This window comes from Sus scrofa, chromosome 15 (genome assembly GCF_000003025.6).
Source record: "Sus scrofa isolate TJ Tabasco breed Duroc chromosome 15, Sscrofa11.1, whole genome shotgun sequence".
NCBI lineage: Eukaryota > Metazoa > Chordata > Mammalia > Artiodactyla > Suidae > Sus > Sus scrofa.
In genome coordinates, this window is record NC_010457.5 from 80,592,198 (window position 1) to 80,617,526 (window position 25,329).

At 42.0% G+C, this 25,329-nt stretch overlaps 1 protein-coding gene and 1 long non-coding RNA gene across 5 annotated transcripts in view; one reads left to right on the forward strand and one right to left on the reverse strand.

Annotated features, from left to right (window-relative positions):
• The window catches only part of WIPF1 (WAS/WASL interacting protein family member 1), a 125,431-nt gene that overhangs the window by 71,166 nt on the left and 28,936 nt on the right, over window positions 1–25,329 (reverse strand). The window contains exon 1 of one of the 3 annotated variants that reach the window (XM_021074984.1): window positions 4,524–5,045. The exons of the other annotated variants lie outside the window; for them this stretch is intronic. The gene's annotated coding sequence lies outside the window, so the exon portion shown is untranslated. Of the gene's footprint in view, window positions 1–4,523; window positions 5,046–25,329 lie in introns of those variants that run through there. 3 annotated transcript variants of the gene reach the window in all.
• LOC106508127 lies at window positions 3,895–11,707 on the forward strand. Of its 2 annotated transcripts, XR_002339056.1 has the most exons (3): window positions 3,895–4,206; window positions 4,650–4,775; window positions 6,771–11,707. It is a non-coding gene; the product is annotated as an uncharacterized LOC106508127 (long non-coding RNA). The 2 variants fall into 2 exon arrangements; XR_001304704.2 differs by lacking the exon at window positions 3,895–4,206 and having other exon boundaries at window positions 4,614–4,775.

The following is a 25,329-nucleotide window of genomic DNA, read 5'->3' on the forward strand; positions in this document are numbered from 1 at the left end:
TGTGAGCTGTGGTGTAGGTTGCAGATGCAGCTCAGATTTTGTGTTGCTGTGGCTGTGATGTAGGCCTGCATCTGCAGCTCCAATTCGACCCCTAGCCTGGGAACCTCCATATGCCAAGGGTGCGGCCCTAAAAAAAAAAAAAAAAAAAAAAAAAAAGAAAGAAAAAAAATCCAACTGCAGTGGCTTGGGTGGCTGCAATGGTGCGGGTTCGCTCCCCGGCCCAGAGCAGTGCGTTAAAGGAACCAGCATTGCTGCAGCTACGGTGTAGGTCATAGCGGTGGCCAGATTCAATCTCTGGTCCAGGCACTTCCATATGCCACCAGTGTGGCCATAAAATATATGTGTACCCCATACATATTTATAACATTTTGTCTGACTCATTCATGTAATCTGAAGTATGGTCAAGTCTGTGGGTTTGGAGGGAGAGTGCTGTAGAAGACATAATTACTAGATGATTCTCAGAAAGTATGTTTATTCCTGCATGGAGTCTAGATTTAGTCAACAGAATTGAGGATAAGGCTTTTCCCTGAAGTTTACACAGTCCAAACAGTATAAACTATGGAAGGAATACAAAGCATTACCCCCAAGCTCTTCCTTTTCTTTTCCTTCCCTTCACCTATCAGTTCTCAAAAACTGAACTGCTTATAAGCCAAAAATGACAGATTTTGTGTAGCACTTCAGAGTCAAGATAAAAATCACTTTGTTGAACAAAAAACACATTATGAATACTTATGCTCCTTCCCAAAGGTATAGATCACAAGAGGCAGCTGGGTCCTAGTAGATGATGTGAATATTATACATACAACACTTTAAAAAAAATCTACATTTCCCTAAGCATCTAGAATATATAAAGAACTCAACAACAACAAAACCCAAATAACATGCTTAAAAAATGGACAAGGAACCTGAACTGACATTTCTTCAAACGAAGACATAGAAACACCAACATGCATGTAAAAAGATGCTCAATATCACTAATTGTTGGAAAAATGCAAATCAAAACTTGAGATACCATCTTATATCCATTAGGATAGCTGCTATGAAAAAAAAAAAAAACAAAAAACAGGGAGAAAATATCAAGTATTAGTGAGGTTGTAGAGAAACTGAAAACTCTGGGCACTTAGTGGGAATGTAAAATGGTGCAGCTGCTGTGGAAAATAGTATAGCCATTTCTCAAAAAATTAAAAATAGAAGTACCATATGATCCACCCATACCACTTTTGAGTAGATATACAAAAGAACTGAAAGCAGGATCCCAAAGAGATACTTGTAACCCATGTTCAAGCAGCGTTATTGACAACAGCCAAAGGTGGAAGCAATCCGGATGTCATCCACAGATGAATGGATAAAGCAAATGTAGTATATACATACAATGGACTATTATTCAGCCCTAAAAAGGAAGAAAATCCTGACACATGCTACAACATGGAGAACCTTGAGGACATTATGCTAAGTGAAATAAAGCAGTCGCGAGAAGACAAAAACTATTTGATTCCACTTACATGAGGTACTTAGAGGAATGAAACTCACAGAAACAGAAAGTAGAATGTGGTTGCGAGGGGGTGGGGCACACGGAGAGTTGTTGTTTTATGGCTACAGAGTTTCCATTTTGCAAAATGAAAAAGTTTTGGAGATGAGTTGCACAGTAATATGAATATATTACACACTACTGAACCTACACACTTATTAAGATGGTAAATTTCATGTGTATTTTACCACAGTTAAGAAAAAACACATCTAGGAGTTCTCTGGTGGTGGGGTGGGTTAAGGACTCAGTGTTGTCACTGCTGTGCCACAGGTTCAATCCCTGGCCGGGGAACTTCCACATGCCGTAGGCATGGCCCAAAAAGATAAAGGGAAAGAAAAAAAACCAGAGAAACAAATCTATGGCTCCCAGTATTTCCCAGTATGCTGGTGATGATAATAGTGACACGCCCAGGAACTTCCTTCTGAGAAGCCCAGAGAGCTGGCCTACAGACTTGCTGATGCCCACTCAAAAAGATGGCCAAGGATGAATTCAGCTGCAAAGGCTGCACTGCCCGGAGTTTTATTTTTTATTTTTCCCTACTAGCATGAATATTTTGTATATCTCATCAGTTCATCCCTCTGAAAGCCAGGTCACCAACACATTTGTGGGTGCTGGTTCTAATACAGGAAGAGTTACCCTGTATTATCTGGGATTCCAGGGAAAAGGCCTCCCTAGATGTCAGGGTCCAAGAGAAGAGGGATTTGTGAAGTCAGCCCCCTTTTCTTCTTATTTAGACAATTCAGTAACATGCCCATGCAGTCAGCCCCTCCCCATAAAATTCAGCATTTTCTCTCCAGGTAAAAGGTAACTAGTTACCTCTTTCTACTTTTGACTTCCACGCTGAACTAGCAGCACCTCCAGTCAGTCAAAGGATTACACGTGAGACGAATATCCCAGGTGTTCCCCACCATTCAATACGATCCACCACCTTGTGCCATTCTGAGTACTTTTTTTTAAAAAAGCACCACTTCCAGGTATGGGGATCAGAAGCGCTGCATAACAACACTGTCTTATAAACCTTTTCTTGCATCTCAAACACAAAGATGGCGAAAGTGGAAAGCTGGAGAAATGCCCCAGAAGAGAAAAGACGCACCCGGGAGACTGGCAAAGAGCTTTTGGAAGGATGCATTCCCAAAAGGCATTCAGGTCTGCCTGGAAAGCATTTAACAAAATAAAAAGCCCTTTCCTACTCTGAGCAACAGATTAGCAGAATACAAAACTCCCTGAACAACAAACCTCTAGGACCAATTTAAAAATCAAAACAAAACTGAAAGAAGAGCTCCTTCTAGGGATATCCAGCCACTGCCAGGCTCTAAGCCTCTCTCTGGTGCTCAGGGGCGCTCCTGTGCCATGTGCGAGAGACCTTCCCACTGCAGCTCCCCCTCGCATGTGTCCTCTTTCTTTACGCTAAGGACTCCCAATACCAATCAAGTCCCATTTCCCCTCCAGCCACCACCTGGATGGAAACGGGGGGCTGCCTAGGTCAGAGCTAGTGCAGGATTTCTGAAACCACTTGGGCTGAGTTCTCCAATTTAGAATCCTCCCATATTCCATCAGCTTCCTGGCCATCTTCTTGCACAACATGGTAGCAAAAAAAAAAAAAAAAAAAAAAAACAAAAACAAAAAACATGAAGAAAATGCAGCAATCTGAGGACATCATCAACAATGATTTTTCTCTTGCCTCACAGTTTTGGTTATTTTGCATGACTGGGACATAAACAACATGTGAGTCCACTAACCCATCACCCTGTTGTCGTCCTGGTTCTCAGCACAGACCCTTTGTAGAACACCCTCAGCTGGAATGAAGAGAGGAAACAAGAAGCTCCCAAACCTGGGCTCTTCTTTGCCTTTCTCTCCCTGCCTCTATTAACCCATGAACACAGCCACAGATGAATGCTAGTTTGTTATCAAATCGTCCAGAAAAAAAGCTGGGCAACCTCTCTGCCTAACCCGTTCCAGCGCTATTTAATAACAGTCCAAGGATGTAGTAACTTCCTTCTTCTAACTCAGATTTGAGACATTTTCCTTTTTCACACAGGTCTGAGAGCGGCAGGTCGTTGTGTAAGAGCCTTTTATTGAAGTCCTTTTGTCCCTCTGGGCCCCAGGATGAATGATCTTGGGCCCTGTAGTGGTTTCTGGGCTCTAATTTCCCACACTCTGACCATCTTTTGGGCTCTTCTCTAGATTCTTCAAATCTCCCTTTCTAGGGGAAGCACAGGCTGAAGACACAAAGCTCCAGTGACAGTCAGACCTCATGGCTGCCCCGCGCATGACAGCCCTAGGCGGTGCTGCCTTCTTAACCCCCCGGGCAGGGGCTGGGGACTTCCTCATTACACAGGCAAACTGCCCACACCCATCCACCCCTGCTTTTTTTTTGGTTAGTAAAAGAAAGAAAAATAAAATAAAATAAAGTTAAAAATAGAAGAAGAGAAGAAGGAAGAGGACAGCAAAAAAATATAAAAAGGGGACTTAGGAATTTATAAAGATACGATCAGTTACTTTAACAGGAAATACGAGCCAAAAGATTCACTGAGCCAGACAAAAAGTGCATAAAAACAATCAACTTTTGCAAGCGCCCTTGCAGCACGTTTGTCCCCACAATGCTGCTGCAGTTTCTACCGCCCTTTGAACACCCAGCGTCTGCCGGCGAACACAAGCTGATGTGTCAGGATCTACAGGTAGACAGGAGGACAGGCTTAGCTGAATTCCATGAAATACGCAATTTAATGACTATCTGGAGGTTTGTCTTTTAGGGCCCAGAAGTTCCAAACAGGGAAGCAAGAGGCTCTGATAATTTCATTTTCATAATAATGGCTCGATGTTTGTTCCTCTAACAACGCGTGGCTACCGGCTATGCCCTGGCTCTCCAAAGCCAGAGCAGTTTCTTCTCATTACAAAAAGAGTTAAAGATAGTTTAAGGAAAGAGCACCAGGGAGGTAATTTAGAGCGGCCATCAAAGGTTTTTCGGGGGGGGGGGGGGAGAAAAAGCACTAACCTGTGTAGTTTTAATCCGCTGAAAAGGACCAAGTTCTAAAGTTCCCCTGCTGTCTTCTAGCCAGTTTCCTGTGAGTGTTGCATGTGACATTATACTTCCTCACTGCACCTTCTCGACTCGTTCAAGGAGCGGTCAAAGCATGTGATAAGATCGTCTCCCTGCCTGCTTCACGCTGGGCTAACCCTGCGCCTGAAGAAATAGCTGTGTCCCCACAGAGGTCCCCCGCCGGCTTCAGGCATCCTTAGGGCGCAGGTAAAGAGGACAGAAGCCTGGGTGGGGGGTGGGGTGGGGGGAGCAGTAATGTCTGGGCTCCGGGTCTTGATTCCATGGAGCGGGGGTGGTGGGGGGAAGACAGAGACTCTTGAGCTCCAGGCCACCCGTCTTGGGGTTGGGGTTGGGGCAGCGGCTGAGAAGGGTGGATGGCTCACTGAGGAGCCTGGGGCTTGGGCACTGTCCTGTCCCCAGGACAGGCCAGGGTGCTACCGCCCTGAGGACTGCCGAGCAAGGGCAGCCATGGCGCTGCACCCAGGGTGTCCCCAGGATCCTCTCTGGAGGGCGCCAGCACCACCGACGAGCACGTTTATGCACCTCACCCTGAGTTTCCTGGCACAGTCTGGTTCACATCCAGTCTGGTTCGTCCTGCTGTCAGACGGTGTACCCTAACTCTGAAGCAAACAAAGCCACAGAGCTCTCTGCTCCTGAGGCCAAATGGCAGATACAAATAAACAGCAGATAATTTCCCTCTCCTGCTCTCCCAAATCTGCCAGCTTTCTGGTTTCCCTGCAGGATGATGGGGGGACGCCTGGCGGGGGGGTGCTGGCCTGGCAAGAGCACAGGGAGAGTGCCCTTGTGTGCCCCCAACACAGGGGAGGCCTGGAGAACAGCTGAGGCAGGACCAAGCAAGAAGCCCAGGGGTGCCATTTCTAGCTGGTTCTGTGGTCAGCGCCCTCCCCTCTCCTCTTAGAATTCCTCTTGCTTTCTGGAGGTCCAACACATTGGGATCTGTGGATGTAGGAAGTGGTGTGTGGGAGAAAAACGATGTCCTGGACAGAGGGGAATATTCTGCAATTTGCACCACTTGCCTCAGAGCAGAAACCCCAAAGTTGTTTCTATTTGGCAACGCCCGCGTAGTTCTTTTTTTAAAAAATGCTTTTAAAGGGATTTTTTGGTTGTTGTTGTTTTCAAAAAGGTAACTGTAGACAAGCTCACGGTTCCAAGTCTTGAAAATATTACCCTATAATTCCCCAAAGAAGTTTTCCATGTGAGAACACTGGGTAAGGAAACGAATCCTGGGAGTCAGGACTCTGGACAACACTAAAACTCTGAAGTCTCACCACATGATTGCTTTTCTGGCTTTGAAAACATACATAACTGTTTTACCATTTTGACAGCTGATGCCTGGTTTTCTGACTGAACTGTACAGTTAGATTAGCCAGTTGAGTCAAGACGGCTAAAAGCATGGCATTGCTTTAAAATAGGAATAATGGTAAAACTGTGCCCTCTTGAAAAAACAAAATACTCTGTCGATGATAAATAATGAATCCATTTGAATGTGTTTAGAAGTGTCACATTCTGGGCTAAGCTGCCACTTCCATTTTTTTTTCAACTAAGCAGTTACATATGTTCTACTTCAGCCATGCTTTATGTGGAATTTTTAAAGGTCTCAACAAAATGCTTTATAATTTTCCTTTAAAATCCTTAACTTGGCCTGCTGCCCATGAAATGTTTTTTTCTGTTTAGGCATTAAAATAATTTCTTCTTCTTCTTCTTCTTTTTTTTTTTTTAGGGTCACACCCACAGCATATGGAAGTTAGGGAAGTTCCCAGGCTAGGGGTCAAATCGGAGCTGTAGCCACCAGCCTACACCACAGCCACAGCAATGCAGGATCCGAGCCTCGTCTGCAACCTACACCACAGCTCACAGCAACACCAGATCCCCCACCCACTGAGCGAGGCCAGGAATCAAACCTGCCTCCTCATGGGTACTAGTCAGATTTGTTTTCTCTGTGCCACAATGGGAACTCCAAAGTAATTTCAATAGACTTTATCTTTTAGAACCGTTGTAGATTTATAGAAACATCAAGAAGATAGTGGGGTTCCTACCCATTCTGTATCCAATCTCCCCGCTATTAAAAGCTTACAGGCACTTAACAATTAAGAAACCAATACCGATACGTTATTATTAACTAAAGACCAGAGGTTATTTAGATTTGCTTAGTTTTCCCCTGATGTTCTGCTTCTGTTTCAGGATTCCATCCAGGACACCATACTACATTTTGTCATCAAGTCTCCTCCTTTGGCTGCTCTTGGCTTTGACAGTTTCGCAGACTTAGCTTGGTTTTGATGACCTTGACAGTTATAAGTACCACCGGTCAGGTATTTTCTGGAATGTTCCACAACTGAGATTTGTCTGATGTTTTACTCATGATAAGACAGGGTGATGGGTTATTTGGAGGAAGACTGCAGAGGTCAAGTGCCATTTTAATCACATCCTATCAAGCAGATATACTTTCAAGGTAATTTAATCCTGCTGATGGTGGCCTTGATCTCCTTAGGCAGTGTCTGACAGCTTTCTCTACTGGAGGGCTGCTCCTCGCGCCTTCCACACCATATACTTCGGAAGGAAAAGCTTGAGGGTGGAGCATCTATATAAATTCTTTTGAATTCTTCTGCATGCAAGATTTGTCTCTTCTCCCCATTTAGCAATTTTTTCAATCATTTATATCCGTATGGACTCATTTATTTTACACTCTGGGTTATAATTCAACACTATTTTACTGATTTTGTTGCTCAAATTGTTCTCCCTTTGGCTGTCAGGAGTTCTTTCAGTTGCTTCCTGTGCTCCTTTGATATTTTCCTTTTTTTTTTTTTTTTTTTTTTTTTTGGTGTTGGTTTTTGAGCTTTTCATTATTAGCTGGCCCTACAATATGTTCCAGGCTCATCATGTTTACTGCCTCCCCAACTGCCTAAACTTTTTTTTTTTTTTTTTTTTTTTTGTCTTTACAAGAGAGTGAAAGAAAGCAAATCTATGGGCCCAAGAAAACTTCTATTTGCCCTTAATTTTCATTAGGGCTGCCCTGTGTATTAATCAACATTTTAAAAATTGCTTTTATAAAATTAGTTCTATCTTCTGCCAGCAAGGAAACACCAAAACACCAGCACCACTGAAATTCTGCATTTCCTTAATTCCAAGATGTATGTTTGTGTTCACAGTGCTTTTTTCCTTGATATTTTAACACTTGTGCAACCAAAGCATACATTTACTATCATGTCCTTTCCCACACCTCCTGACCTGTCATAAATTTGATGGTACGCTTTACAGGTGATGGCATCTTGGGAACAAAGGAAGTAGAGCAGTCAGTTAGTTCTTATTTGGACCATAGACATCATTTAACTATTTTCACTGATTTTTCCCCCACTGAACAGAAATAATTTGATTAAAGTGGTTTCATGAGTAGCACTTGCAGATTTTTACCTACTCTCTGAAACATTCTAACTTTACCTCAAACCCCAAATTCTCATCAAGTGTTAAGTTCTTTTCAGTTTATTATGGGTTTACTAATTGATTCCCTTTATGTTTACCATGTCAGTTTTTTTGTTTTGTTTTTTTTGTCTTTTTGCCATTTCTTGGGCCATTCCCTAGGCATATGGAGGTTCCCAGGCTAGGGGTCGAATTGGAGCTATAGCCGCCGGCCTATGCCAGAGCCACAACAACACAGGATCCGAGCCTCACCTGCAACCTACACCACAGCTCACGGCAATGCTGGACCCTTAACCCACTGAGCGAGGCCAAGGATCGAACCCGCCACCTCATGGTTCCTAGTCGGATTCGTTAACCACTGAGCCACGACGGGAACTCCAACCATGCCAGTTTTTCAAGATCTCAGAATCCATCATCATGCCTGAAGAGCCTAAGGCTGACACCCCATGGTTGCAAGAATGATGTTTCACTCTTACTGAGGAGGAATAAACGTGCTTATGGATCAGAAGCAGATCAGGAAGGATTCCTTGGCCCCATCTTTCCTACCTGGGGAAGCCATCTGATGACAGAATGGCAAACTGGCCATTCCCTTCTCCGTGGCGGGGGCACTCATGAATGGCTGCTGCTTTGGGAGTGTCATGCTTTATAGATTTTTTTCTTTTAATGGACAGAGACAAGTTCACCCAATCAGCATGGGCATATTTCATGAAAAGTCACAGGTGAAATGCCCAATCTTTTCATCCAGGCAAGTAGAACTTGGATACTCTAAACACTATTTTCTGTCCCACATATGGATAGAGCCCTAATCATTACACCAGCATCCAGAGGTGACCACAAGAGATGGCACACTGACTTTTCAGGCAGCCCTTACATGTGCACTGAGCTGTCCCTTGGTATCTGCAAGGGACTGGTTCTAGGACAGCCCCCTCAACCCCGCCAGAGACCCTGAAATCTGCAGATGCTCAGTCAGCCCTGCGTATCTGAGGTTCTGCATCAGTGAATACAGAAGGCCCAGAGTACTTTGATTTAATTCTCACAGAAATGCTGTGAGGTAGATACTGTGATCCCCACTTCACAGGTAAGTAGCCAGGTTGGAAAGACTATAGTCTGTCCAGGACCCCTTGATGAGTTTGAAGCCAAAGACTCAGAGCCTTTGCTGTAGATGGTATAGCATCTATAACTCACTTTATGGACTACAGTCCTATTCCTTAATTATATTTTGCACATACTTTTCACCTCAACCTAACCTAAGTGACAATGAGGACAGGGACAGTGTCTTTTATCCCATCGACTCAGTTTTCCAGCCTCATTCCAGCAACTTTCCTATTAACTCTGCACTTGCCTTACTGCCATTTTTTTTTCTTCTTAGGAAAAATTCATAATTTTTCTAATAACGGTAAATAATTTAACTTCATAATTTCCCTCCCCTATTTTGATGCTTTATTTTGTTTTTTCATTTATTAGCTTCTTAAATTACAAGCTTATAATTTCCAAAGCATACAAATAGCTCATAAAGCTCATTAACAGAAAAACAAACAACCAAATCAAAAAATGGGCAGAAGATACCTAGACATTTCTCCAAAGAAAGCACATAGATAGCCAGTAGGTACATGAAAAGATGCTCGTCATTGCTAATTATTAGAAAAATGTAAATCAAAACTACAACGAGATACAACCTCAGACTGGTCATTAAAAAGTCTACAAATGAGTGCTGGAGAGGGTGTGAAGAAAAGGGAACCTTCCTACACTGTTGGTGGGAATGCAAATTGGTACAGCCACTATGGAAAACAGTACGGAGGTTCCTCAAAAAACCAAAAATAGAGTTGCCATATGATTCAGCAATCCCACTCCTGGGCATATATACAGATAAAACTATAAATTGGAGCTCCCGCTGTGGCTCAGCAGGTTAAGAACCTGATTTGTATCCATGAGGATGTAGGTTTGATCCCTGGCCACGCTCAGTGGGTTACGGATCTGGCGTTGCTGAAAGCTGTGGCGTAGGTCATAGATGCGGCTCATATTTGGCATTGCTTTGGCTGTGGCAGAGGCTGGCAGCTGAAGCTCCAATTTGACCCCTAGCCTAGGAACTTCCATGTGCCGCAGATGTGGCCCTAAAAAGAAAAAAAAAGAACTATAATTTGAGAAGATACATATAGCCCTACATTCATAACACTACTATTTACAATAGTCAAGACATGGAAGCAACCTAAATGTCCACCAACAAATGAATGGATAAAGAAGATGCGGTACGTATATATATAAAGGAATACCACTCAGCCATAAAAAAAAAAAAAAAAGAATGAAATAATGCCATTTGCAGCAAAACGGATGGGCCTGGAAATTATCATACTATGAGAAGTCAGTCAGTCTGAAAAAAACAAATATCATATGATATGTGATATGTGGAATCTAAAATACAATACAAATGAGCATAACTAGGAAATAGATCAGACTCATCAATAGACGTGTGGATGCCAAGCAGGGAAGGATTAAGAGTTTGAGATTAGTAGATGCAAACCATTATATATAGGATGGTCCTACTGTATAGCACAGGAAACTATATTCAATATCCTGTGATAAACTTAATGGAAAAGAAATGAAAAAGGAAATATATATAATTGAATCACTTTGCTGTACAGCAAAAATTAACACATTGGAAATCAACTGCACTTCAATAAAATTTAAAAAATAAAAATTAAATTACAACTTATTTTCTTTTCAGTCCTTTAAATCTAACTATATTTTTGGTCCAATCCCACACAGTTCAATGCAATATATTCTCACTGTCCATTTAAAAACAGTTTATGGGGATTCCTATTGTGGCTCAGCAGGTTAAGAACCCAACTAGTATCCATGAGGACATGGGTTCGATCCCTGGCCTTGCTCAGTGGGTTAAGGATCCGGTCTTGCTGTGGCTGTGATGTTAGGCTGGCAGCTGCAGCTCTGATTCAACCCCTAGGCTGGGAACTTCCATATGCCACAAGTGTGACCCTAAAAAGACAATCATCATCATCATCATCATCTATGGTTACAGCAGCGATTTCCTTTTTCATCCAAGAATTATTTAAAAGGATTGCAGTTTAGTTTCCAAGTACTTGAATGGAGGTGGGGGAAGGAGCCCTCTCATGTTAACTTTCAATGCTATGTTCTTATAATAGCCAGCGCATCTGCTTTTGAGATTAAAAGTTTCTTTGTAGTCAGTTTTTGTAAATGACCCATGGTCTTTTTTAAAAAATAAATGTAGATTTACTTGTTGAGTTAGGTTAATAATGATAACGATGTTATTCAAAATCTTCTGTTCCTACTTAATTTCGCCTTCTTGATAAAATTCTCAAAGCATTTTGTTAATCTCTCCCACTATAATTATGGAAAATTTTGTTTTTTAAATTTTTTAATTGATTTCTTTTTCTTATATTCTTAACAGATTTTCCTTTAATTCAACACTAAAAGTTCAGTAAATACAGTTTCATCATTATTGAATCTTCTTGTTTGGCTTATGTATATATTATTTTATGTCTCATCCATAATTTCTCTTCACATTTAATGCTATGCTTTTTAGAACTAGTCTATCTCCAGCCTATTCTTTTATTTTCTTCCTTTCTGTGTAATTTTGGTATACAAAGACTCCTAAAGATAGCTTTTGGTTATATTATCTTTTTATTTAATCTGAGAGTCACTAGTTTTAATAAAGGAATTTAACCTAATCACATTTATTGCTATATGTTTATCTTATTCCTGCTATTTTATCACATGTATTCTGCTATAGGTTTTATTCTTGTTTTTCCCCCTTTTCTTGACCTTTGCTCGTTGATCATGGTTTTTATTGCTGTAGTACCCTCTACCCCAGCTCTGTGTGTGTTTTAATATCTAACGGTTTAGAAATCCTACCTACACATTTCTCTCAAATCAAATACATGTGACCTTTCTTGGTGTACATCAGGGGACTGCACAGCAGGACCCTGTTAATTAGTAAGGTCAATTCACTGTTTGGGGAAATTTAATGGTAGGTTCACGTTAACAACAATAATAAATTGTGTGTGTTGCGGGGGGAATGCCATTATACACATTAGAAACCTTTCTAAAAGAGTATGTGGCGAGGTCTCCATTCACTTCTTTCCTACAATGAGGACTGGCTATAGCTCTCACAAATCATGTGGTTAAGTGTGGGGTAGACCGGCAGTCAAGAACCTAGTGGCTGGGGTATAGCCAGGAACATCCTGAAGAATATTTCTGCAAGTTTTTGACTCTAAGACATGCAGGCACTTCAGAGATAGGCAGAAGCTATCTGTAGAAGGGAGGCTGTTAGGGTAAATTTCCTGCTACCTCACTTCCAGTCACTGGAAGTCATCATCAGTTGAGAAATCTAAGCTAAAATTAGGTAAGAGTACAACAGTAAGATCACAAGAATGTAAACATACCCTCTAAAGAGGTGAGGAATCCAATCGAGAAAATGATGTTGTTTAGATCTGCTCAGAGGCTAGAATTCTTAATTTCTGGGTTTTTTGGGTTTTTTTGTTGCTGTTGTTTTTTTGGTCTTTTTGCCTTTTCTTGAGCCACTCCCGAGGCATATGGAGGTCCCAGGCTAGGGGTAGATTAGAGCTGTAGCCACCGGCCTATACCACAGCCACAACAACTCGGGATCCGAGCTGCATCTGTGACCTACACCACAGCTCACAGAAACGCCGGATCCTTAACCCACTGAGCAAAGCCAGGGATCGAACCTGCAACTTCATGGTTCCTAGTCGGATTTGTTAACCACTGCGCCATGACAGGAACTTCCTGAATTTCTTAATATCTAGTTAAGAAAGCACAGTAATTCACAAGAATCCATTCTTTTTTTTTCCCCCTAAAAATGAGATGGTTTCCACTTTTTTAAAGCTTTGATATCAGTGCAGGAGTGATAGGAGAAATTCTGGCCATAAAATACCTGAGGAAGTATTGTTTGTATGTGTTTCTATCTGTGTGTGTCTTTGACTAAAGGTTAACCAAATTCTGTGTTTAATTTGTCATGGAGAATTCCAGGGTAGTGGTAGGGAAGGAACAGGAATAAAGGTACAGCAACTGTTTGAAGACCTGCTGTTAACTCACAATTTCCTAGACTGAGATCCTAATTTGGACCACAAAGAAGGGATAAAATACCTTAAGGAGTGTTTGTTTTAACGTATTTTAAAAATTAATCACATAAACAGTTTTATGATGTAATTTAAAAAAAATCATTCTCATAATACAAAAGGTAAGACTAAGGGATTCCAATAGTCGAAGGGATTTTTCCAACAAGTAAATAAGTGGTAGAACTGGGATTTAAACCCAAAGCTTCTGACTCTAAGTCCACTGTCATTTCTAATATGCACTAAAACTTCTGCATCAGAGAAAGCTAAACCCATGCACAGCACAGGCAGCCGTGCAGAGAGGAACTGCAGTGAGACACACCCTTGGCAGTCAGTCCTTCACAATGTAGGTCAAACAGTCCAGCCGGACCCCAGAGCAATTGTTTCTACACTGACCCTGGGAGATTTTTGGAGCATGATGTCATGCCAAAGGCCTTCCTCATTAGCAATCATGCAAAAAGATACCAGGCACCAGGTTCCCGAGCCTTTGGAACAGCTAAAAAGAAGATGAAAGGTCAAGAAAGTTCTCTTGTGGATGCACTGCACTCTGGTACAGTTGTTTATGCCACTGTAAGGTAATCTAAGCCAGAATCACCAAGCCTTCTGGCCAGCCATCTTCAAAGCCAGAGCCCTACCTCGCAGAGGCAGTCTTCTCCAACATACTATGGGGCCTGATGCCAACAACCAAACTGGCCCTTTCCAATCCCATGCAGTTTAATCCTAAATAACTAGGGCCCTCATTCATCTTTGTGGTTGATCAAAACATTGAAAGGATAGAGCAAATTCCTTTGTTCATACAAAGACTGCCTAGGGACACACAGAAAGCTTTGCCATTTACCCAGGATGAGTTTTAAGAAGCCTCATAGGTACAGAACTCAGGAGGTAGTAAAGAGTATTGAGGACCAAGAGTCTCTCACATATTTATTTATTGCTCCTTTCTTTTAGGCTGAATAGAGAAAAGAATACAAGGCAATATAAACAATTCAAAAGCCAGCCACTGGTGTTGGAAGAGGTCGTGAGTGGGTACTATGCAGATTTGTAGCCCTGATTCAGGATTTGTGTTTTCCTCACACGCATACATACCATGGGACCAAGAGAACAGCTAATTAATAGCCTATCTGCACAATCTTCCTACTCAGATGCACCCCTCCCTTCTACATTTAACAGCATATAAAATAGGGCAGAACTGGTAAACAAATCCATGTCACTCCTTAAAGGAAGGATTCTGGAATCAAACTACCTGGGTTCAAATCCCAGATCCATTACTTCCTAATTGCAGTGAATTACTTTTATTCTTTGGGTCCCAATTTACTCATCTATAAGATGGAGATAATCTTCTGAATACTGAGTATGACACTGCATTCAAAGATTTTAGCCAGGGCAGTACATAAATGGTGGCTACTGTTGATGTTCATAGGTGGAAATTTTATTATAATTTTAATTATATCATAAGACATGTAATCAGAGTCAAGCAATGGGCTTTTTTTCTGAGGGTGCTGGGCATGCAGGGAATCAAAGCTATTCAGAAATCAGGGCCAGTGGAGCTACAGGTCCCCCAGTCATCCTAGAGGGGCAAAGTCCATCCAGGAAATAAAATAGGAAGTCCATACAGATACTTTAAGCCAGGAAGTGATGTAGCATTTATGTTTCTAAATTTGGAAGAGTTGATGTATTTATGTCTGATCAGAAAATGAGAAAATGCTTTGTGAATTATATCTCCATTCATTTTTTTTCAAAAGATTAACGTTTCACAGCCAGTGAAAAACTATGTGGATGAGAAAGACAGACAGGTGTAGCAGTGGCCATGAATGCAGGGAGAGGGGCAGATGGCAACACAGAATTTTGGAGAAACTGTTTACGTGGCATGAAGTGTAATGCCTTAAAGTCATGCCTTTTAGAAAAACATAGATGAGAGAGGTAGGTTACTCTTCGAGGCTTTCTGGCTTTCTGATGTTTTCTTTGAATGACACTCTGAGCAGAATCTGGACCGTGTGAGGTTTCAGGATTTATTCAGGTTACGATTAGAATGTGGGTCATATTCAGCTGAGCAACAGTAAACTCAACCACATGTATTTATCACATATTTTCTGGATTATGACTTTGATTTCAAAGTGGCTACAGACGGGCTGAGCTACATGATTCTATAAATGAGGTAAACTTTCAAAAGATAAATCTCTCTCAAGATTTTATTAATTACAGTGATTCTGAAGGAGTAACACTACATTTTATATGTCATTACCTATTATTTTCTTTGCTTTCAAGCAACTTATAGAAATAAAGTTGGTGCCCTGGGAGGTACCTAAAATAAAACAGGGTGTGATTTGCTAAATATCTGCCACACGTCTCTCACACTCTCTTACACTTACTACACGGAAAGCAACATAGCATCCACCAATTAACTTCCAAGGACGCACAAAAAATAATCCAACATCTCTGCATCTAGACATAAGTGTGTTATTGAAATATGGTTCCTGAACATTTTGTTTGTTTGTTTTTTCTTTTTAGGGCCACACCCATGGCATAGGTTCCCAGGCTAGGGGTCAAATAGGAGTTGCAGCCATTGGCCACCCCACAGCCACAGCAACACCAGATCCGAGCCACACCTGCAAACTACACCATGGCTCACCGCAATGCCAGATGCTTAACCCACTGAGCGACGCCAAGAATCAAACCTGCATCCTCATGGATACTAGTCAGATTCATTTCTGCAGAGCCATGATTGGAACTCCCCTGAACATTTTATATAAATTGCATTTTAACTTTAGGAACCCTGTGCATCATTAATGACAATGATCGAAGTGGAGGCAGAATAGGGGTTAAGGGACCATTACAATGAGCTGATTATGGTTTTTGCTTTAAAAATTATATTTCTCTTTTTATTGGAAAATTACCCCCATGACCTATAATATTCATCAAAATATACTGAAATTTTTAGTAACTAGACTTTACAAGTATGAAGCCTTCCTAAGTATTAAGAAATACGCAGGGGGAAGAGAAGTTATAACAAGTCAGATACAACTAAATGTATAAATTCAACTTAAAAATAATTCACCTAGCTTGACTAAAGGCAAGGATTTAAGATTACAAAAACAAAAGCAAACAAAGCAAAGCAACATCACACCATCCTGGGTTGTCATTTATGATACGCTGTCTTGCCTCCTAATTTGCTATCCAAATGTAAAAAAACAAAACAAAAAAACCAAAACAGGAACCTACAACCAAACTGTGCTAACTGCACATTGACACATCTTGGAATTAGGTTTCTCATGTACGCAGTTGCGTAACAGGCCTATTTTACTTCCACAAATCCAACACTTTATGCTTGAAGGAGAAAGGTAGAGAAAATAATATACACAGGGACAGGCACCTCACCCACCATTCCGTACAGTAAGCGCACCCCAGAGTCTCCCGAGATGCGAGACAAGAATCCGTGATGTCACCGGCATGCCACACCAGTGTGGTGAGATGCCAGTCTTTAAAACACACATTTTTCACATAAAACATGAAAATGGCTCATAAACAGCAGCCAGCCACTTCATAGGGAGCTCAACCAAGGAAAGAGTGATGAAGGGTAATTCTCAATAGAGGGAATTTCTACATTAGCCACCATGGTGAGCCCTGATTTCCCTGAGCGGCGCTCACGGCATGAAGACGTTCCTGGGCAGGTATCAAACCTGTGCCACAGCAATGCCGAATCCTTAACTGGTGGGCCACTCCAATTTACTTATGCATTTATTTATTCTTTATGTTTTCTTTTCACATACATCTTCATCTCAACACGGTTCCTCCTGTCCTGATAACAGTAGCTTAGAAACTGCTGCGGCGATTTGAAGGCTCAGATATAAACCGCGATTGCTTCTGGGCAGTCCCACCCTTGTGTTCTCCTTGTGCTGAGTTGATGAAGCAAAGATTTGAGACAGGTTAAAAATAAAAACAAAAAGCGAACCCTTTGATGGTTGTCCAGCACCTGTGACAGTTTCTTGTCTCTCCAAAGGAGACAGGAAGTCGGGAACATTATTGGTCCTTTTAAAGGAAAGGAGAAGTGGGTAGACACACCCAGGGGTGAGTGACTATCTTAACACATGAGGATGTGCTAATGACACAGTCAGCTTTATCATCTCTTAAAAAAAAATCTGGAACAATATGTAGCAAAACAAATTACTTCCCATCTCTCAGTATGTCTCTGAAGTAAAGGTTGACACTTAGGTCAGTAAGCACTTCAGAGAGAGGTGTTCGTCTCCTGTAATGCCAACCTTGGCCTTGGTTCAGGGTCAGTCTCCTCCTTCCAGACCCTCCCAGCAGAGCCACGCCCCCTCACTCCACTGGACCAGTCATTGGCTACACAGCTCCGCACCTGCCCATCTGTGTGGGTTGGTGGGGGCAGGCTGGGGTGGGGGGCGGTCGAGCGAGGGTCCTGGCACCTCTCAGGTGTTTACTGCATGAATGATAAATGACTGCCTCGCAACAACAAAGAACAAGAGGAATCTCTCATTCTCAAATCCACAGTCCAGTTCACGTTTCATAGAGTCCACTCCATGTGTGCACAAAAAAATCAGAACTTCAAAATAAAAAATGCTGATTCTAAGTTAACCTGCATACTAATTTATAGATGTTAAGGTGAAACTGGATGTGAAACTCCCTCTGTCTTTCCTTCCACGATCTTCTGTACTAGTGCTTCTTGGACCTTCTACTTTCACTGAATCATAACGCCAAAAGAGGTGAAATCTCCTTAGCTTTTCAGTTTTCTTTCTAGGATTCAACATAAACAGGACTCCTCCTGACAATATTCTTAACAGAGAGAAAGGTGTCCAGACAAGACAGAAAAATCTCTGACAAGTAGAAAACAACCAATCTATCTTTAGTCATACCTGTACCAGTGATCTTTGTCGTGGTTCCTTGTGCCCATGGGCTCTCTTCGGAAGGATGGGCAATAAGAAATGGCCAAACAGGCGTCTTTCATGAGAACTCATGTATGCTGGCCATCATGGCAAACTTATATGTGCACGGAGACAGCCTAACTGACTGGTATCACATGTGCTGTGGATGTGCTACCCCTGACCTAGGCATATGACTTTTGACCCACCAGAAGCTAGCTTTCTCTGTTGCTGGCTGGGCTGAAAAGGTAGATTGGAAAGAATAAAGATTTCTCCACACAGCCTCTCAGAAAGGATCTGCCCTGTGATCTGTCATGCCCTGGTTTTCAAAGTTCAGACTGAATTACTGCTTCATAAAAAGACCACTAAACTAATGCCAAATGCAACTTCTGAGACTGTTATTACAGTTCAGCTGCTCCTGAAGCACTAGCTACTCAGGTCCTAACAGACTAATTTTCCTGTATCTGCTCAGATTGCTTTGTAAATTCTCTTAATAGCACAAACTATTAGCATTATCCATTAACCTAAAATAATTATGGTGTAAGTGTTTATCTGTATCTACAGTGTTATCTTTTTTTTAAAACCCTAAGTGCTTTTTTAATGCATTGCCTAATTTATCATCTTTGAGGAAAGCTGTTATTTCTACTTTGGAGGTGGTGACATGGATTTACTGCTAAATGAAAAACACAGTAATATACTCTCCTGAACAAACCATAAAATTGCAGAAGAGCTTGGTTTGTGGCCTATTACTGGGTTTCAGTTCAATATATACCTGTTAACTGATTAACTCTCCCAGGTTTATCTTACATGGGAAAAAAAACTAGCTATGATGATATGGTATATTTTGATGGGACCAGGTGCTTCTTACAGTCAATTCTTACAGTCAAATTCTTATAAACACAATGATGTGATATGGTAACTACCCAAGCTCTATAGCCAGGCCACCTTGTTGGATGAGTGCTCCAGTTATCTACTGCCATGTAACAAATGAGCCTGAAACTCAGCTTCGTGAAACAACCATTTCATTATCCTCATGGATTTTGCAGGTCAGGAATTCAGAAAGGTCATGATGGAGACAACTCTTCTCTGTTCCATAACATCTGTGGCCTTAGCTGGGATCACTGATAAACTGGGATCTAGAAGTCTGGGGCTGGAGAATCCACTTCCATGATGGTTTCTTCATTTATATCTGATGTCAGGCTGGGAAGGCTAAAGGATGGACTCATCCAAGACTGTTGACCACAACACTTACACCTGGCCTTCCAGCATCTAGTAGACTTCCTGCTTGGTGGCTCAAAATCAAGCATTCCCAATGAACAAGGCAGAAGTATGGCCTTTTATGACCTAGTCTTGAAAGTCTCATGGAGTCACTTCTGTCCTACTCTCTTGGTCAAAGTAGTCATGATCCCTTCCCCCACCAGAATCAAAGGAAGGGGACACACAGACCCACTCTTACTGGGAGAAGCATCAGCACATTGGCATCCATGATTTCAATACCTACAGTGAGTCCTCAGTTTCCTGCTGTCTGGTGCACCACTGTTTTGTACTTGAACTTTTGTTGATAAGCATGTGTGTTTTCAGAATATCAACCATAAATGGATGCAATTATATGGATAATCTGTTTCTGAATTGTGAGAAGGGCAATATAATGCCTACATGGGTGTTAGGTAAATATCACTTTGGAATAACAACAAAGTAAACAGCTGGCCTATCTGTTGGTCTGTTTTGCCTTTAATTTTATCAGAATTATTCAGTTGGGCCAAAAAAATTTTTTTTTCTCTGTTATGGCTGGATAGCAATCAGATGCCCCAAGTTAAATTAAAACACCCTTGTGGCTCAGTAGGTTAAGGATCCAGCATTGTCACTACAGTGGCCCGGGTCACTGCTGTGACAAGGGTTTGATCCCTGGCCTGGAAATTTCTGACCTGGGGGCAGAGATGGCCTCATTCTGTGGGCACAGCCCAAAAAATAAAAAAATAAAAAGAAAGAGAGAGAGAGAGGACATTTAAGGAAACTTAGGGGAAACCAATTTAACTTTATAGAACTAACCATTCAGCCTGAGGTGGCAAATTCAAACTTCTGTCATAGCTGGACAGGCAGAGAAGTAAAAGCCAATGGAAATACTGAAGACAGGAGTTAACTGGAGCACATGGGCCCTTTGCCTTAAAGGGATCTGAATTTGAAATTTTAAAAAGTACTGCATTTTCCAGAAATGGCTCTTGGACCACAGCTTACAATCTTTGATTTAGATCAGGTGGTGGATATTTCTTAGGTTTACAATTTTTTGTCCTGGTTCTATCATTTGACTGTGCACTCTTCTGAGACTGGAAAATAAAGACTCAATATATAATTATGTGGTTAATAATAAACATGTATTGAGCACTGACTATATTCTGGACACTGAGGCTAAGCTACTGACGTTTGTATCTTATTGAATGTTAACAGTCCTTTGGGCTATTACTGAATCTTTTATTTTATTTTTTATATAATGAAAACTGACTACATGGAGACTAAACAACATGCTACTAAAAAACCAATGGGTCAATGGGGAAATCAAGAAGGAAATTAAAAAAATACCTTGATACAAATGATAATGAAGACACAACCACTCAAAATTTATGGGATGCTGCAAAAGCAGTGCTCAGAGGGAAATTCACAGTGAATCTATTTTGCAAAGAAGGAAACTGAGTTTGCAGGGAGATTAATTAACCTGACAAAGGTGATAAAGCTCATAACTGGCAGAGAGTGGGTTCACGCCTAGGTAGGTTTGACGCTAATGTTTCTGCTCTTAGCTACTGCATGTTATAATACGGTACCTTTGAGGATGGAGACTCCCCTAAACCTTAGGTGAGTGGCTTACAGAAGGGGCTATGCCTTGGTCAGTAATTCCTGGGTTATAACCCATCCAGTCATTCTAATGTGAGGATAAAGATGGAAGTTTGCCTGAGGCACCAAATGTGCAGAGATAGTACCTCCTGCCCAGAATCTTGGAAGTTTAAAACTATATAAGAAACAGAGCCCAGACCAAGTTTCTCTGGACACCTCGAAAGAGATCTAAAGTCTCAGCCTCTGAGAAGATGGGCAGTGCTTCACCAGGGCCTGACAGAATACCATCCACTAGCAAGGCACAACCCCAGTACTTATCAAATGAGCACAAGATATGGGCTCATGGAAACTGGTGTTTTTGTGTGCCACACCCTCCCCACCCGGCAGCCCACCATATGATGCTCCCTTTTAAAAAGTCTGTTTTGGAGCTCCCATCATGGCTCAGTGGTTAATGAATCGACTAGGAACCATGAGGTTGCAAGTTCGATCCCTGGCCTTGCTCAGTGGGTTAAGGATCCAGCGTTGCCGTGAGCTGTGGTGTAGGTCACAGACGTGGCTCGGATCCTGTGTTTCTGTGGCTGTGGTGTAGGCCAGTGGCTGCAGCTCCGATTCAACCCCTAGCCTGGGAACCTCCATATGCCATGGGTGCGGCCCTAGAAAAAGACAAAAAATAAAAATAAATTTAAAAAGTCTGTTTTGAAAAACCCCTTTAAAAAAATCCTCTACTTCCCTGAAGAGAAAATTCACAGAGTTCTCAGACATCAAACATATGACAGAGGCAGTTTTTAATCACTTAAATTATTTAGCCTTCATTGTTTAATGCTTTATACCTTCCCCCATGCATAATTTATTACACCATTTATGTTTATTAAAAATTGATCACGGGGACATGCTCTCTCCCCATCCTCTCAGGCTACAGATATTTCTCTGTCAGATTGCTTGAGAAGAGACAACAATTTTTTAAAAATGGACTTTAACAGTTTGTATGCATGTCCTTTCTTTTCTTAGGGTTCCTTTTCTTCCACAAAATGACTAGAGGTTACCTTGGCGTATTAACTGCTCATTTCCCTCTTTTATATAACAAGAGAGCTTATCTGAAGGCCTTCTAAGGCTTTCAAGAAAAAGGCTTATTTTGCTTTTCTAACGTTTAGAATGAACATGTAAAAGGCAGGCATGAAAGAACAAGATTCTGGAGTCTTCCATGACAGAGGTGACAGCTCTAGAACCATCTCTTTCCCTTTGATTTTTCTATTCTGTTCTGTATTTCCTCCTCACATGATTTGTTTCCCTTGTCTTTATTATGCCTTAGCCACTTCTTCACTTTCCTCTAACTGGCGGGGTATTTTTTCTCTTCTCCTTTTCCCAGGTTCTCCCCAAATCCCCTTGCCTTTGCACTTCTCAACCCTGTGAGCTGTGTTGCTCTCTGCAAGCCGCCAAGCCCACATAACTCTCCCTCACCAGTGTTTCCAACCCATGACCCTCAAAGTGCAAGGTTCAAGGTGACATCCTTGGTCACTCTGCCTCAGACTTGCTCATACTACTCTGCTCCATGGGAGGACAGGAGAGAAGCAGAAACCACAAAGTGGGTGAGAGAGGTGGGGGAGGTGAGCAGAGGACGTGCCTAAGGATCTCAGGGCAGATTAGTCTGCAAAAGGTCTGCAGGGTACTAAAACCCAAAGGAAGTAAGCTTGGTACATTTCACTTGGCTCTCCGTGGTACTTCCAGGCCACCTTGATGGGATCTATGATGAGCCGCTCAAGCCAAAACCCTGAAAGTCACTCTTGCCTTGTCCTTCTCATTCACTCCCATAACCAATCGACCCATTACCAAGACTCGTAGATTCTACCTTCAAGCATCTCTAGAATGCATGCCCTAAGCCATCCACCACTCTCCCTTGCTTGGCCCCAGAAGAGTTTCCTGAGGTCTCCGGCACAGGTCCCTCCATTCTCAGCATGAGGTAGCTGGGATGTCTCTGAAAGGCAGATCTTCCCATCACAAGTGAAATCAAGTCTAGTTTCAATACGGCCTCCCAGGCTCTCCATATGTGATGAGGCTCCTGCTTAACTCGCAGGCCTTCTGTTTCACAAACCCTGGGTATGACTCCGCCTCTCCCAGCACCAGACACATCACGCTGCTCTACTCTCTACACTCCACTCCCTAATCACACAGAACTCCTTTTCGTTCCAGAGAAGAGCCATGTTCTCTCTTGTTTCTTGGCCTGGGCACATGCTGTTGTCTGGCCAGCAACCCTCTTAGCCACCTCCACAGGGTGCCTCCTCCTACCTTCCATAAGTCCAGGTGTGCTCCCGAGAATCCTCCCATCCTTGCACTCACCTCCTGCACAATAAGTTTCCGACTCCTGATTCCCTGTGCTCCCACAGACTACAGACTCTGTAAAGCAAGGACCATGCTTTGCTTATTTACCATCGTATGCTCACTGCTGGGCAAATGGCATGTACCTGACAAGTAAAGAACAGACCTGTGGTTGCTGAGGGGGAGGGAGTGGGATGGACTGGGAGTCTGAGGTTAATAGATGCAAACTACTGCATTTGGAGTAGATGAGCAATAAGATCTTGCTGTATAGCACAGGCAACTATACCTAGCCACTTGTGATGGAAGATGATGGAGAATAATCTAAGAAAAAGAATACACACACACACACACACACACACACACCACACATATGACTGGGTCACTTTGCTGTACAGTAGAAACTAACCGACTACTATAAACCAACTATAATGGAAAAAATAAAAATCATAAAAAATTATAAAAAATTCAAAAAAAAAAATGACCATGGGGTGGTCTGTTCCATTGGCAGCCTCCTATGAAGCATGCCTCCTGGTATTCACACCTCATATAGCCCCCCTCCACCCTCCCCTTGATCTTGGCTGTCCCTGGGACTTGCTTTAACAAAAGAGAGCTGTGGAAGTGATGCCCTGCTAGTTCTAGGCCTGAGCCGTAAGAAGGCCTGGAAGCCTCTGCTTTTGTGATCCCAACTACCAGGTAAAAAAAGGTCCAGCAATCCTGCTGAAGAGCCCATACAGAAAGACAACAAGAGAGGCCACCTGGAAAGTGAGAGGTCCTGATACTACCTGGAGAAAAAGAGAAGCCCACATCAGTCCCACTGCAGCTAACCTGCCATGTGAGTGCAGCCCCAGGCTGACCACAGGCAGGAACAGCAGAAGAGCTGCCCAGCTGAGCCCAGCCCAGATTGCAGACTCACAAACAATGAAATGACTGTGGTTTTAAGCCACCGAGTTTTGGGGTGGTTGGTTACATATCAACACATGAGTATATAATAAATGAAAATAAAAGGGAATACAAAATTATTTCATGGAAAAAATTTCATGCATAGATACGTCAATGTTTCTAACAGACAGAACTAAGAAAAGAAACAGAATTAAGAGGATATAGAGGAACTCATACCACCACCTTCCATTTACAGTATGTCACAATTTTCCTCTGTAATTTCTTTGGTTTTAAGACATTTTCCAATGAAAAGATTTTCCTACCCTTAAAAAAAAAAAAAAAGGATTCTTGGTCTGACATTAAAGCTAAAGGAGTCCAACCAAGGATGAAATGCAAACATTAACACACAAATGGAAACTAGCCTGTGGCCAACCCATTCTGCTGTTCTATTTCCTCTTACTCACTGTAGCGTAGATCCAAAGCTGTGGATGATGGCATGGGGGCTGCAGTGCTCAGGACAGACCGGAACACGGTGGGGGCTCCTGGCTTAGCTGGACTGAGCACCAAATGTTTAGTTCAGTATGAAAAATCACCCAAAGAACAAAATGGCCAATTTTGACTAGTAACTAAAATGATTAGGAGAAAGAAAATGAACAGCCACCCATGACTTTAGCCCAGGCATTTAATCAATTACACACACACACACACACACACACACACACACACACACACACACACTATACTGATGCCCCATGGAGACAGCTGAGGTACTGTTACATAATCCAGGATACGGCTAGGTCATTTTTAAAAATCCATGTAGATATGCAAAACAAAAGGAACAAATGCTAAATTTACAGTGGTTTGGTGTACCTTTGGATTACTGCTTCTAATTACTGTTCTTTCAGAAAGAAAAGGATCATTACATAAGCGATAGGGCCAAAGCAAAGTATCGTCTTTCACAAAAATCAAAAATAGAATGCCAAAAATATTTTCTAATAGTTTATACTGGACTAATGCTTTGACATTTGTGAACGGGCTCTTGTACATAAAATTATCAACGTATTTTTTGGAATAAATCATGTCTTATATGAAACTATCTCCAATTAATAAATCTTACATGGTGATTACAGAAGCAGATTTAAGGAGAATCAGGCAGCATGAATGCTCTATGTTTAGAAAGAGAAGGTTCAGGAGTTCCCGTCATGGCTCAGTGGTTAACAGATCCGACTAGGAACCATGAGGTTGTGGGTTCGATCCCTGGCCTTGCTCAGTGGATAAGGATCTCAGTGGTTAAGGATCCAGCGTTGCCCTGAGCTGTGGTGTACG